General features: G+C 38.6%; 1 pseudogene across 1 annotated transcript; it reads left to right on the top strand.

The window, feature by feature from the left end:
- Positions 1-6,590: 6,590 nt before the first annotated feature.
- Positions 6,591-11,434, top strand: LOC310888813 (uncharacterized protein C3orf85-like; annotated as a pseudogene). The gene is made up of 4 exons (XR_014589238.1): positions 6,591-6,624; positions 8,809-8,945; positions 9,170-9,255; positions 11,031-11,434. The product of XR_014589238.1 is annotated as an uncharacterized protein C3orf85-like (transcript).
- The last annotated feature ends 2,038 nt before the right edge of the window (positions 11,435-13,472 follow it).

Here is a 13,472-nt window from a genome sequence, read left to right as displayed (position 1 = left end):
ATCACCAGGGCAGCTGACCTAAAGCAACCAAAGGGATATCCCATACCATATGATATCACACTCAGCAATAAAAGGTGGAAAAAGGAAGGAGAGGGGAGGGGTGGGCTCTCGTGAAAACGTCTGTCCTCCCGAACACTGGCTACGTGCATTGAGGCCCTGCTTCAAGGACGTGGTCAAGCATCGCTCATTTGTGGGAAGTAGAGAGTAATTTCTTTCCTCTGCACTTCCACACAGCCTTTACTTGTTTTGTTCTTTCCCTTTCCCCCCCCTTTTCCCCTTTCCCTTTTTTTCCCTTTAGTTAAATTGTTTAATTAATAATAATCTTTCCTTAATAATTATTTTTCCCTTTAATTAAATCATCCTTATCTCAACCAGTGAGTTGTTCTTTCCTTTACTTCTTCCCCTCCTCTTCTAAGGAGGGGGAGTCAGAGAGCAGTTGTGGTGTTCAGCTGCCTAGCACAGTAAAACCACCACACCTGCAACGATAGTTGTACCTCCCCACTGAGGTACACTTTTTCATTTATCAGGGAACTAGCTTTCTGAGAAGCCCCGACTCCCCTATTCTGAATTTATAACGGAAATCTCTCCTCCTTCTTCCACTCCGGATATTCCTGTTTGAAGTGGCCGGCCTCGCCACACTTAAAACATCTTCTCAAAGCCTGTCCCTGCTAGGATTTAGGCTGCAACACAGGTAGCTTTCCTTGCCTGCCCGTCCTTTATCTCTCTTCCTCTCCTTTCCATCCTGGGCCCGACTCCTCCCAAAGTCCCTCTATCTCCAACCTTCTGCCTCACTACCCAGTACGCTGTGAATGCCATTTGTTTTGCTCTCTACTTTTCCTTCTCATCTCCCCTCCTGGCATACACCTTCATGCTACCTACACTGTTCACTCCATCCTCCCACCTTCTGGAGCTTTTTCTGCATATCTGGCCAGGCTTTAATCACAAAAGGAACTTTAAAGAGCCCTTGGGCCACCAGGTCCTCAGGATTCATCCCTGAGTACTTTCTAATTCTGGCTCTGAGTCTCTCATATGATTTCTGTGTTGTGGGTTGTTATTATCCCAGTTGGATAAGCAGATATTTCTGCTCTATCCAAATTACTCTCGGTCTGGGGGGTGTGTGTGTGTTGTGTTATGTCTTTCCCATTCTTGCATAGCTGTCTGCCGAATCATTCCCCTCTTAAACATTCTTCTCCAGTGAATAACATACTCAAGATTGACATTTCCCCCCCCAGGAATACAAATTAGGCCTTAGAAATGGATTTGACTGTTCTGCCAGTCCCTCAATTAAAGACTTCATTTCCTTCTTCAAACTCCTAACCTCTCTGCTGGTAAGGGGGGAGTTCATATAACATATTTGTCCTTGTCCCACTGGAACCTTCCTAGGAGGATACACAGTTAGCATTAGTACTGTTAGTATCAGGGAAGGCGAAACTCTCAATATCTCTTCTACATTGTTCTAATTCTTGCCAGAGCCTAGAGCGCGTTCCTTCTCCAGGGACAACATCAATTGCAGTCCCTGTCTCCCCTCCTGGAGCAGCTGCTGCTCCCTCCGGTGCAATATTAGGATTAAATGGAGCATAACTTGATTCCTCCTCTGAAAAAGGAGTCTTATTGTTTACATATAAATTTAAAGCCTGAATTTTCATCAGACCCGTGTTTTGGCCAAAATACTGAAGTTCCTTTTATTGGCTTTTTCGGCCAGACAATTACACAATATCTATACGTTGTTGTTTTGTTGTTGTTGTTGTTGTTGTTGTTGTTGTTGTTTTTTAATCTTTTCTTATCTTTCCATTTTATCTTTTTATCCTAAACCCTAGTTTTTGGGTTGTTTATCCAAATCCTTATCATTCTCCCTAAAGGACTATCTTTAGGCACAATCCCCGGGGTCTCCAGCCCCATCCTGGTGACTCTTGGAACCCTTAATCCCCATCTCTTCCTGACGTGCTGCTGGGGACTTTACCACCCACAGGGTACCACACACCTTCAGCTAGGATTAGGACAGAGGTGGGGTGTACTGCCGAGCACCTCACTTCACCATGCTCGGGGTACCGTACACCTAAGGGCCCAAACCCCCGAGACTCTCTTTCGCTTGTCTATCTTTCGCTTCGTCCATCTCTGGCCGTGCCCCTCGTGGGACTATGGAACTGCAGATTGGGACTCCACACTCACTTCGCAGTAAAAGTGCATCTCATTCACAGTCCACACAAGAGTCTCCCCAAACCCAATCCGAGGCAATGTACGGTAAAGTTTGCCTTACCTCAGTCTGTGCACGGACTTCCCGGTCTGGGTTATCAGCAGTTATCCCTGTGTCTGTGCTGTATCTGTGGTATGTCAGTGCTGGCCTCCCTTCTCCCCAGTGCTTCGCAGAACCTGTCTTCAGATTAACGCTCTTGGTCCTTTGCCGGCCATACCAAGACAACCCACCACCCCCCATGGGACTGCTGAAATCAGCAGGGTGCACCTTCCTGTCTGTGGTGGCAAGAACTCTTTGGTAGGCGACAAGATCCTGGACGAGCCCCCAAACTATGAGAAAAATCTCAATAATTTCCTTCAAACAGGATCTGTGAAGCTATTTTATTCACAATTGCAATGGCAGGCATCCTGCAAGCAGGAGCACACAGTAAAAGTTTATCAAAACCTTATATTCCCTATTACCCAACACCTGATTTCTCCCGTTTCCTCATTGGCTGAGTACTACATGTTCACAAGCTACTCGACACTCCTCTATACCATATATGTACAATTTTATTTGACCAACCATTAATTTCTCCTTTTCCTTTTTTTTTTCCCCTTCTTCTCTCGTGACTGGAGGTCCCGTGATTTTTGATTTTACTGATTTTGTACTGCTCATCTTGTTTTTCTTAGCTATCCTCCTTATTTTGGGGCAGTGGGACCTTCCCCTTATCTGCTTAACATACTCCCCACTGCTATGCTGCACAATCACTTTTGATTACGCAAGGTTAGTGGAATTTTCCACTGCAAATACACCTCCTATTGCAAAAACACAACTTTGTTTCTCACGGTAATGCTGAGCAATGCTGTTTTTTATTCGTTAAAACTTAGCCAAACCAGCTTAACATTAATTGTATTAATCTTTCTTGTACAATCAAATGTCACGTAGGGTATACGCAAGTTTCAGTATCTGTCTTCCACCTTAGGCTACTCTTATTCTCACTGTTGAGCCTTCCCTGTGTAGTATATAACAGAACAGGTATTTTACCACGTCCCTTTCCCATGTGCCTCTGGCTGTCAAATGACAAAGGGAAAGCTTGTTTTTCAGCATGCACACAAATACAGATCTCCTGGGGAAACATCTTTCATTCCTTACTTATTTTAAACTGTCTTAGAATCTGAAATAAAGTTTCCTGTGTTGTTATTTATCAATCAGAAAGGAAAATACAAAATCATTTACTGTATACTCTCCAACAACATTTTAAGGATGGGTTTTGTAGGGCAAGGACCCTTTTTAAAAATATCAATAGCAATATCTACCTCATTAAACTTATTGTGTAAGTTTCTAAAGCAAGAAAGATCCAGTACTAGCTGTCCCCTCACATCAGCCTCTGCTATATAACAAACGTCTTCCTGAGGCTGTCTTACTGTGAGCTCTTGGTATTCAGCATGCAGGGCTTTAGTGAAGCAACTGGTCACTACCGTGCCTGCACAGCAGCCAGTTAGAACCCATAGGTGAAAACAACTCAGTAATCACAAATGACAGTGCAGAAGACAGCTGAGCCTGCTGTGCGAACATCTTGTGGTATTTTACTTCAGATTAGGTCCAGTGAATCTCTTTTGATAGTTTTTGCACAATTTTTACTGTTTCTGAAAGCACATTTTAAATTGCTTGGGTATGAAATAAACTCTCCACAAACACAGAGCTAACTAAAGGAGGGAAATGACAGATTGTAATATTGTACCTCAGAAGCACAGGGATGCTCCACAGGGTCCAAAAAGGCAAGAGAGCTTGTTTGTCACTTAAGTGATCTAGTTTCCTTCTGCGATGGAGATATCTGTCCTGGAACACATCCTTTTAAAGCTTGCTTCCTGCATGTGGCCTTTTTTCCCCTACAGATATACAGGCACAGAAATGGCAGAACTGATGCCTTATGGATCAAAATCAGTTCTGGTGCACTCTTTTGTGTCCATTCACTTTTTCCTTAGGAAAAGGAATCTTTCAGCTATACTACCACGTGGACTTCTGCTTTAGTTAGTCCCATTTAAGAATTATCTGTGTTTGATTTTACAGTGTAATTCATTAATAAGTGTAAAGTTTGACCTCTTCTAGCTCCCCAGTACCTGTAAATTGTTTTCTAGGCAGGTAGACTGTCTCTATAAGATGAAACATAGCTTTTTTTCTGTGACAAACTTCTATTTTGCATGATGTAAAGCCAAAAGCTGTCTGTGTGCATGGACTATTTTTGTTCTTACCCTAGCTCTGTTTTGTAGGTGGTTTGTCAGAAAGCACAAAACCAAACAATGAAATACTCAAATTTGTTCCCAGGGCTCTCCTGCCTGCAGAACAAAGAGCCATCTGTGGTCCTAACAAACAAGGCTTTTGTGAAAAAGATGCATGAAATTTAGGCACTTAATTATATATGTCTGTCATGAAATGGTAAAGGTTCACTAAATGACCATTCATAAGGTTAGCAGCTGACATTTTAAGTTAATGCTCAGATTCAGTATGCCCCCTGATGTAGTGGCACAAAGAAACAACTGAAGAAATAAGCTGCAAAACCCCTTTCAGAATGACTTCTGACTACCCTTACAAGCCTGTGGAGGAAAAAGGTCACCTCAGCTACAGACACCTACTCTTTCTAAGATTATGAATCCTGGGCACATTCACATCACATCATACCAGACCCCTCACCTCTGTGCAGATCAACCCTATAGGCTATATATGCATAATTTTTACAACTTGTTGACAATTCAAGAGAGCATTAATGGGCATTACTGAACACTTGTATTTTCTGAACCCTGTATTTAATAAACCCCGAACCCTGGTTTTAATTTTTATTTATTTTGGTTTCTGAACCCTTGTTTTAATAAACTCAGGAAATGAGAATTTGAAATTACACTTCATTTTTTACTTTTCAAAGGTCTTGAGCTTTGGTGTTAACCAAACTTTCCAGAAGACTGCATGATAAGTAGAATGCAAATTTATGTTTCTTCCATATTTTTTTATTTTCAAAAAAATGGGAATAGTAATCCAGACAGTTTTAATATGAGCAGTTTGCATAATAAATTATCATGAAAAAGACTATTTCAAGATCCAGATTACAGCTCACCTTGTAATTCTTTAAAAGCTACTCCATATACATTTTCAACTCATGTAAAACTTGTTATGCATACAAATTATTTGCATAATATTCTTTGCACAAGGAATAAGGGCTTTATTAAAGCACTCATTCAGCATAGAATTGTGTTGGGACCTTCTTTATGGAATAAACAGATGTAGCAATTTCATAAATATGAAGCTGAATCACTGCAGCTAAGTTGGTGACCTCATTCAGCACAAGGATCCACCTTGCCATGTATTCTGTTCCCAGAAGTGTTGTAAGAAAATGCTGAAGAGAGAACAAGAATAGGGCAAGCCATATGTAATAATTCTGCAACAGCTTTCAGCTACTTTGAGCTGAATTTTTACATGAAATTTTCATAAGCTGTATAAATAGCTGAAGTATGTTTATTCATGAAAACAAATGCAAATTTTCTAAAATATGAAAGCACTTATATTTCCTGTTCTGCAAAAAGTTAGTTTCACTTAAACAGTGTATAACAATGACTATTCTCTTTCTCTCTCTCTCTCTCTCTCTTAAGAATAAAAGGGTTGTTCTTCATTTTGGAAAGTACACATTATGAAACCTTTTTCTGCATTGTTATCACTAAATTTTAGGAATTCATTTCTTATTCTTTGCTAGGTGATTTAAGTGCAAAAATTATCCAAGAAAGTCCTTGACTCCTCTTCATCTGAAAATCCACAAAAGATTCTGTAGTTTGAGAGAAAATTTTGAAAAAACAATGACTAGCGATAGCAATGCTGCTTCAGTTGAAAAGACTGCATTATAAATAGCATAAAGAGATAGTATAAAGCTGCCACAATAATGTGTGCATTTTTCTAAATTCCATAGGATCCATGCACCACTGAAGTATTATTGCATACTTATTTGCATAGTGGAAAGAACATTTATTTTACCTGTAAGTGTCCTTTGAAGGTATTACTACCAAGATAAAGGCAAATTCATGGGATGTAGTTATATTTAGCTTTTCAGAAGCATTTGGCAAGGGATTTCAATCAAAGCAACAGAAGCTACAATAGAATATGGGATAAAAAAGCTGTCTGAAGAACAAAAGGAAAAGCCTCATAGCTTGAAGCTTTTCGGTATGGACAGAAATGTCTCCAACGCCTGTGCTCTTTCTGCCCTCTGAAGGGGCAGTTTTGGAGCTAGGAGATCTCCCACAGATGAAAAGTCAATAATTGAGATGAGGTACTTAATTATAAACACACAGCTAGTCATGCAGACAATACACACAAGCGTATTAAATTAAATTTCAAAGTAAAATTTCAGCATTCCTATGATAGCTGGTGCATGATGGCTAATGAAATCTTTGTCCGATTTATGAACAGTAAGTAAATTCACATATTCTGTATGTTCTAAACTTTTAACTACTAAATCCTTGTCGCATATTCCTTTTGGGACATAGTAACACACTATGCCAAGCAGTAAAGGCTTGCATACAGTGGTTTTCTTTGCTTAAAGAGAAGATCAGTAGAGGTTTTTAAACAAATAACTGAGTTAGCTTTTGTTTCTAGGTGCTCTTCCAGAGAACACAGAGCTATTCTGACCTGGGGAAACACAAAGTACTGCAGAATACCATTTTCCTCGGGAAATATTCCCAAGGATGTCCTAACTCAGCACTGAAGAAAATCTGTCTCAAGAAGACAATTCAGATTCTGTATTTCCTTCCCACTTGCCAAAAGAGTAAACTAAATAGATAAAAGCATTCCAAAGAAGAGGGATGAGACAAACCATTTTAACAGAGAATTACAGTGAAACAACTAAAGGCTGCACCCAGAAACCAGTGCAGGAAAATGTTAGTTGGTACAGACCAGAAGAACATTCCTCTAAGAAACACAGTTTATGGACTATGAGAAACCTTGTGTGCTGTACACTTGCCATCCTAAGTGACTCAGCTACATGCTCCTGAATGCCTGCTTTGATGTGGGCTTGGTTTGATTTCCTAGAGACAGAAATTAATTTCCTCTAACATTTCCAGCAAAGGGACGCAGCATTTTAAACATTGCTTTCGGATATGCGCTACATCTATCCTACAGTAGTTTTTCTTCTGTCCCTTAAATAGGTGAATGATTCTTTTCATATTTTGTAACTTATCTTTGCTTATCTTCAGGCTCTTGACACACTCTGCATTTTCCTGAGCATTCAATGGCACAGCTTGAGCAGGCAAATTCATCAGGGGAAGGAAAAAGAATATCAACTTAATTTTTCATCAGGTAAAACAGAGTGAGTTACATACTGTAAAAGAGAAAATGTGCTCAGTATCATGTTGTTGCAAAGCTTTCCCTTACTTTGAGAGCTACCTTCATGCTTCTATTTAATATTTGCACGCTGGAAACTGAATCTGAATAAGTTGAAAAGGCTGGTAAGCCTTCACTCCCACTGTTCAGTACAACAGTGGGACTGAAGGCAACAGCAGGATACCCAGCTGCTAGCCTCTTAAAAGATTTTACTGCTTCACTTTTGTCCTGGTTCCAGCTAGGATAGAGTTAATTTTCCTCCTAGTAGCTGGTAGGGTGCTATGTTTTGGATTAGGATGAGAAGAGTGCTGACACATGCTGATGTTTTAATTGTTGCAGAGCAGTGCTTACACTAAGCCAAGGACTTTTCAGCTTCTCGCTCTGTCCTGCCAGCAGGCAGGCTAGGGGTGCAGCAGGAGCTGGGAGGGGACAGACCCAGGACAGCTGACCCAAACTGGCCAAAGGGGTATTCCATACCATCTGACATCATGCTAAACAATCATATTCATAATCATAAACAATCAATTAACAATCATATATTTCAGACTGAAGTGTTATTTCAGAGCACTTTAGCCCCAAAGTAATTTAAGTCTCAAACATGGGAGACTAAAAAGAAAAGCCTTTTGCTATACCAGGACCTTTCATATGAAGTTAATGAGGAATTCAGCCTCTCTCTCTTCAGCAGAGTTGTCGTTTTAAGAAGATCTGCAGGAAGTTCTGCATCTGGGATGACCTCAAAAGCTGTCTAAAGCAATGTTATAACAAGATTAGAAGTGCAATATCCTTTGCCCACACAATAATTTACATGCAATTTCTATGCTGCTACTAATAAGAATAAATATATCTAAACCAGGAGGTTTAAGAAGTGTAGTTAAATTCATAGGTAGGCTTAGTTGCCCCCTTTCTTTATTTTTCTTTTTTTTTTTTTTTTTTAATTTTAGCTTTCTCAGCACACCTGAAACTAGTGCAATTCCAGTCTAAATGTTTCCTGTCACAAAATCTGTTATTAAAATTAAAGTAGTACCTTAATTTGATTGCCAATGTATCCACTTTGATTTACAGCAAGATAATGATTTATAGGAGCAGCTTTATTAATTTCAGGCTTAAAGTAATATATACTTATTTCTGAAGATCTAAGGTAGAACCATCTTTGATTTCTTTTAAATAAACTACCATTCCAAATAAGCATTGCTTCTGTATAACTGATGTATTTTTAAGTGCACATTCTAAAATATTTTTCTGATATTACAAGTATTTCTCAGCTTCCATTTCAGGTGTCCTTGGAATACTATTTCTGACAGAAGAATCAGCAAATCAGTTTATACTACTTAAATGACACTTACCGTATTCTGGGAACTACTGGGACCCAAGCAGCAGCCAAAATACACGGGGATATGCTGTGACTGAACAGGTATTTCTTCCATCATCTTGCAGCATCTATTGAAAACAACAACAAAAACAAATCAACAACAACAAAATCCAAAGTGCAGGTCTTGGACTGTCACGTAGCAGAGAAACCTTTGGGGAAGGATGGAAGTCTGATTTATCAGTCCAAGCAAGGTTGCTCAATAGTCACACGCTATTTAATCAGTATCAAAGCTCAGAATACTTTTTTTCTGTTTTGATCTACTCCAGGTTAGTGAATCATGGACAGCTTTGAGAGAGACAGCACAGTACTACATGGACTTGAGATCTCTTGCATTTGATCCATTGATTACCAGGTATGATGGGGTTTCTCAGTAGAGCATTTCACAGGCTCACAATGCATATGTGTACCTGAGTAAGGAAAACTGTACAATACAAGACTGCTGGCATTTGGATCTTAGCAGCATAATTGTACACATTAACAAATGGGATTATAAGAGACATCTTGAAAATTAAATATTTGTCATTTCAGTTGTACAGTTATTTAAACATGGTCATTTTATTGTTTTAAGATGTATTTTTAAGAATGCTTTGGAGAAATTCATTGAAGTCTTAAAGAAAGTACATCTTTTTAAAAGTTCACAAAAGCTGAACTGTAGCAATATATCATAGTTGATTTACAATGCAGATGAAAATGAGTAGAAAATTAGAAGAAAAACAACAAAAGTACACATTTATTTCAGTAACAAAACTATATTCAATGCAGAATAAAAGCTCAGCTGAACAAAACAGAGAATGAGACAGCAGTTGGCAAAACCAATACTTATAGATTAGCACAACCACATGAAATAGTGTCTCAAATAATCATAGAGGAATTGTTAGGACTATGCTAAAACATACACATTCTTGGGACATAGTTCTGTCAAATTTAGGGAACAACTGCTAAATGACTCAGTTTGGTAAGCATAATGCAGAATACATGTGTTACTCCTGTGAAACACTTTTCATACAAAGATATTTCACTCAGAAAAGGCCAGGAGTGGGTTTCAGTGCTTAAAATAGTTGCCAAGAAGTAGAAGTAGTGATCTGATTAGTCTGACTGTAACCACCAACAGGAAAATGGGTAAATTTCTTCGCTTAATGCACTTTATATTGAATATATTTTAAAAATAGCTTTCTTTCTGAAAGTGAGCAAAAAGTTTCATTTTGAAGTGTGCTTCGCCCCCCCAAGTGTTTTTTTCATAAGATAAGAATTTGATTAGGTGATCCTCAAAATTACCTTTTTAGGACTCTTCCACCTGAAAGGTGGAGTGGAGCAGAAGCAAAGCGCAAAAAATAGCCAAAAGCCAGTTTTCCTGTCAATCTTTCAACTGGCATCCTTGAGCAACTGAACGGAAGCATCGGGATATTCTCTCAACTTCCAAAACTGTTATGGTCAGCAATGTGCTTGGCTATCAGCAGTTACTTCTGTCTTATCACAAATGTGAAATTACCTGAAGTCACTTTACCTGTTTTTCCGTGTGTGTGGAGCAATGCAAAACAGAACAACCCCCCCCAAACCTGTCTTTTCCATCAGAAAAATGCCTAACTGCCTCTAATTATTAATTGTCCAATCTGTGTGTCTGAAGGTTGTGATCCTGACAGCTGTCAGGCATACTCCAAGATGAATTATTCCTCCAGAATGATAATCCTTATGATTGCCATATGACAGGATTATAACTAGTTTACAGGAATATATTTGTAGGTACTTCCAAAGAAGCACATCTATGATTTCAAAAGGAGGATAGTAACTCCTAGACTGAAATAGACTTCAAAATGCTAGCGTGGTAGAAATTAACATCCAGAACTTTTATAAAAGCATACAGAAAAACAAACAAAACTAGAGTTTTGAAAAGCATTGTGAATAACAAACCAACAATTTTTGACCTCATTGTTCATGATTATTGGTATTTCTGAGGCAGCCAAGAAAAGCAAGCCTATACAGCATATGCAGAAAATTGGTTCAGGGGCTGTATTTCCAAAAGCAAATATTTACAAAAGCTGGCAAACATAAAGACCAAAGTTGCTGACAGGATCTTTAAATAATTTTGTAGACTTGTTTTCTAAAAGCAATTTATTTCATCTTTTCTAGCGACAACATCAGATCTTACATGGACATGCTACAGCAGTCTGGGACTCACCTCCAGCAACAGACAAGGACGAGCAATTAAATCCTATGCATATTTTATCTGGCAATACTAGGACATGGCATGTTATTTCTTTGCCTCAAATTACTTTACTTCATTCCACTGTCTAAAACCACAATTAACACACAGTCTCTGAATGCCATCTATTTTACGTTCATCAGTAGAAGTGAGATGTGAGTCATGGTAAACCAAATAAAGAGACGAAGACAAGGCAGGCATTAACTTTTAGCAATTAGGTTTAAAACAAAAGAAGACACTTTGTTTTCATGTAAACCATTTTTTTGACTAAATAATTATTTTTAAATATACATTCCTGATTTCCTAACAGGAAACCACATTTTTCCTCAGTATTTTACTTCAGATATATTTCTGAGAAGAAATTAAGAAATGGAAACCGGTTACTGTAGCTGGGTAGGAAGTTGAATATATTTGCTCCAGATTTGCCTAATAGGAAGAACATACTTTCTATACTTCAATTGTATTTCCATTTTTTCCGAGTATTGAGGACAAATTAATGGGTGTTATAGTATACATTCATATTGTGTATGCTTTGCACATTTAAACTTCTGTACTTGGTCTTGAAAGCCAAAAATGACTGACACTAGAGCTACCAGCATAAGTTGTTTTTTCTTACCCCATGGGAGTAGAAGCTGGTGGAAACATTTATTTACAGCTCATTTTCTAATAAAAAGGATGATGACAAAAGGTGTTTGTTTTTTTTTTCTTTTGCAAATCTGCAAGTTTCCTCCTTCTTATCCATTAACCAAACTTATTTCAAGATATCTGTGGAAAAAGAGTTGGGCTCCTACACTTTTCATGAATTATTAATACATTCATAGCAACCAAAGCCTTTCATCCATGGTCAAAATTTTTATGTTGGCTGATTAAATATACAAACCATCCATCCAAGGCAGACACATTGCTATAACCACTCCATATAGAGCAGAAGATAAGTTATTAGTGCTTTGCTTCATCCATAAGAAACAATGAGATGAGTAGCTAAAATGTAAAGATATAAAATTGTCATCAACTGATAAGTTCAGTCAGGAAAATGAATTAAGCATTCTTTGTATGTTATTATCATCTTTAAAAAGCCACAAAGTTTTCTGCAATTACTTTCAGTAATTACTTTTCTGCCCCAACAACTGGTGTTTGAAATATACATTTCTTCACAATATGATATAAGACCTGTGAAGTCTACTTTTCCTGCTCCGCAACAGCAGTAGGCAGGCTCAGTGCTGTGGATGGCTATCTTCAGGGTGAACCACTCACCAAGCCCAGTAATGCAAACTTACCCATTATCTCCCATAAGGAGCAAGCTTTCCCTATGTCATTGTCAGTCCAGGCAGGGGTAAGGTAGGAAGGAGGAGGACATGACTGACTGGTGCACTTCAGCATTCTTTACCTACCTGGCATTACCAAATAGTCAGCTTAGCGTGACATTTCTTATTCAGCCACTTACTCCCAGCCACACAACCACTGCTAAGCTGATTTCATGCCAGTCACTGTCTCCTTGGCAGGACAGAATAAGCACATGAGATTCTGTCTGAGTAATTCAACTATGTCCTGGTTGTGGTTGAAAGCTTCTGTGCAGCAGGGAGCTAGTTCAGGGAAGGCTTAAAAACCATCCTTACAACTGTTAATATCATCATCATAAATCCAAGGCCTGATTGTGCAAAGTGCCATGAGAAAGACAGTCTGGCATCCTCAAAATGCAGATAGATAAAAGTATCTAAGGACATAAAAACAATCATAAGAAGAAAGTGGCAAAGAGACAATGATGATGCTTAGTGGTGGCTGTTCGCTGCAAGATGACTAGTGTCACCATCATTTAGAAAAATTAATTTAAAAGGAATCTTCTCTGTGATATCAAACATGATTTGGATGAACCTTGCACAGAACACTCAAGTGCTGCTTCCTCTCGCTGTCTGTGCTCCAATATTTGTAACGTTACCTTTGGTGTGGAGTTCAGATAGAAAGCTCTGTGCCAACAAATCTTTTGGCAAGCTTTCTAATGCTGTGGGCCTGATACCTCTGCTCAAATTACACCACAGAAAGGAAGCAGTAAGGCTTTTGCTATAATACCTCAGAAGGCAGCCACCATTACATTACACCAAAGCTATGTGTACTGACTTTTTGTTATGACTTAAAAATGATTACAGAAACAAGGAAAAGTCTTTGTAAACATTTACCATAGTGAAACTACAGAGGTAAAACAAAGAAACATACTTTTACTCATACGTCATTTGGGACAATTACCTTTTGTTAAGTATACAAATAATTTAACCAGAGTAATCTGGTCCACATTGTGGACTAAGGAAGTTATTTTCTTACAAGAAAATAATTTCCCTTTTCATTATTCATCAGGGTTACCCATTTCACTACTC

The sequence above is a fragment of the Anser anser genome, assembly GCF_964211835.1.
Source record: "Anser anser genome assembly, contig: SUPER_W_unloc_1, whole genome shotgun sequence".
Lineage (NCBI taxonomy): Eukaryota > Metazoa > Chordata > Aves > Anseriformes > Anatidae > Anser > Anser anser.
The sequence above is the reverse complement of the archived record's forward strand: the minus strand, read 5'-3'. Positions and strand labels throughout refer to the sequence as shown.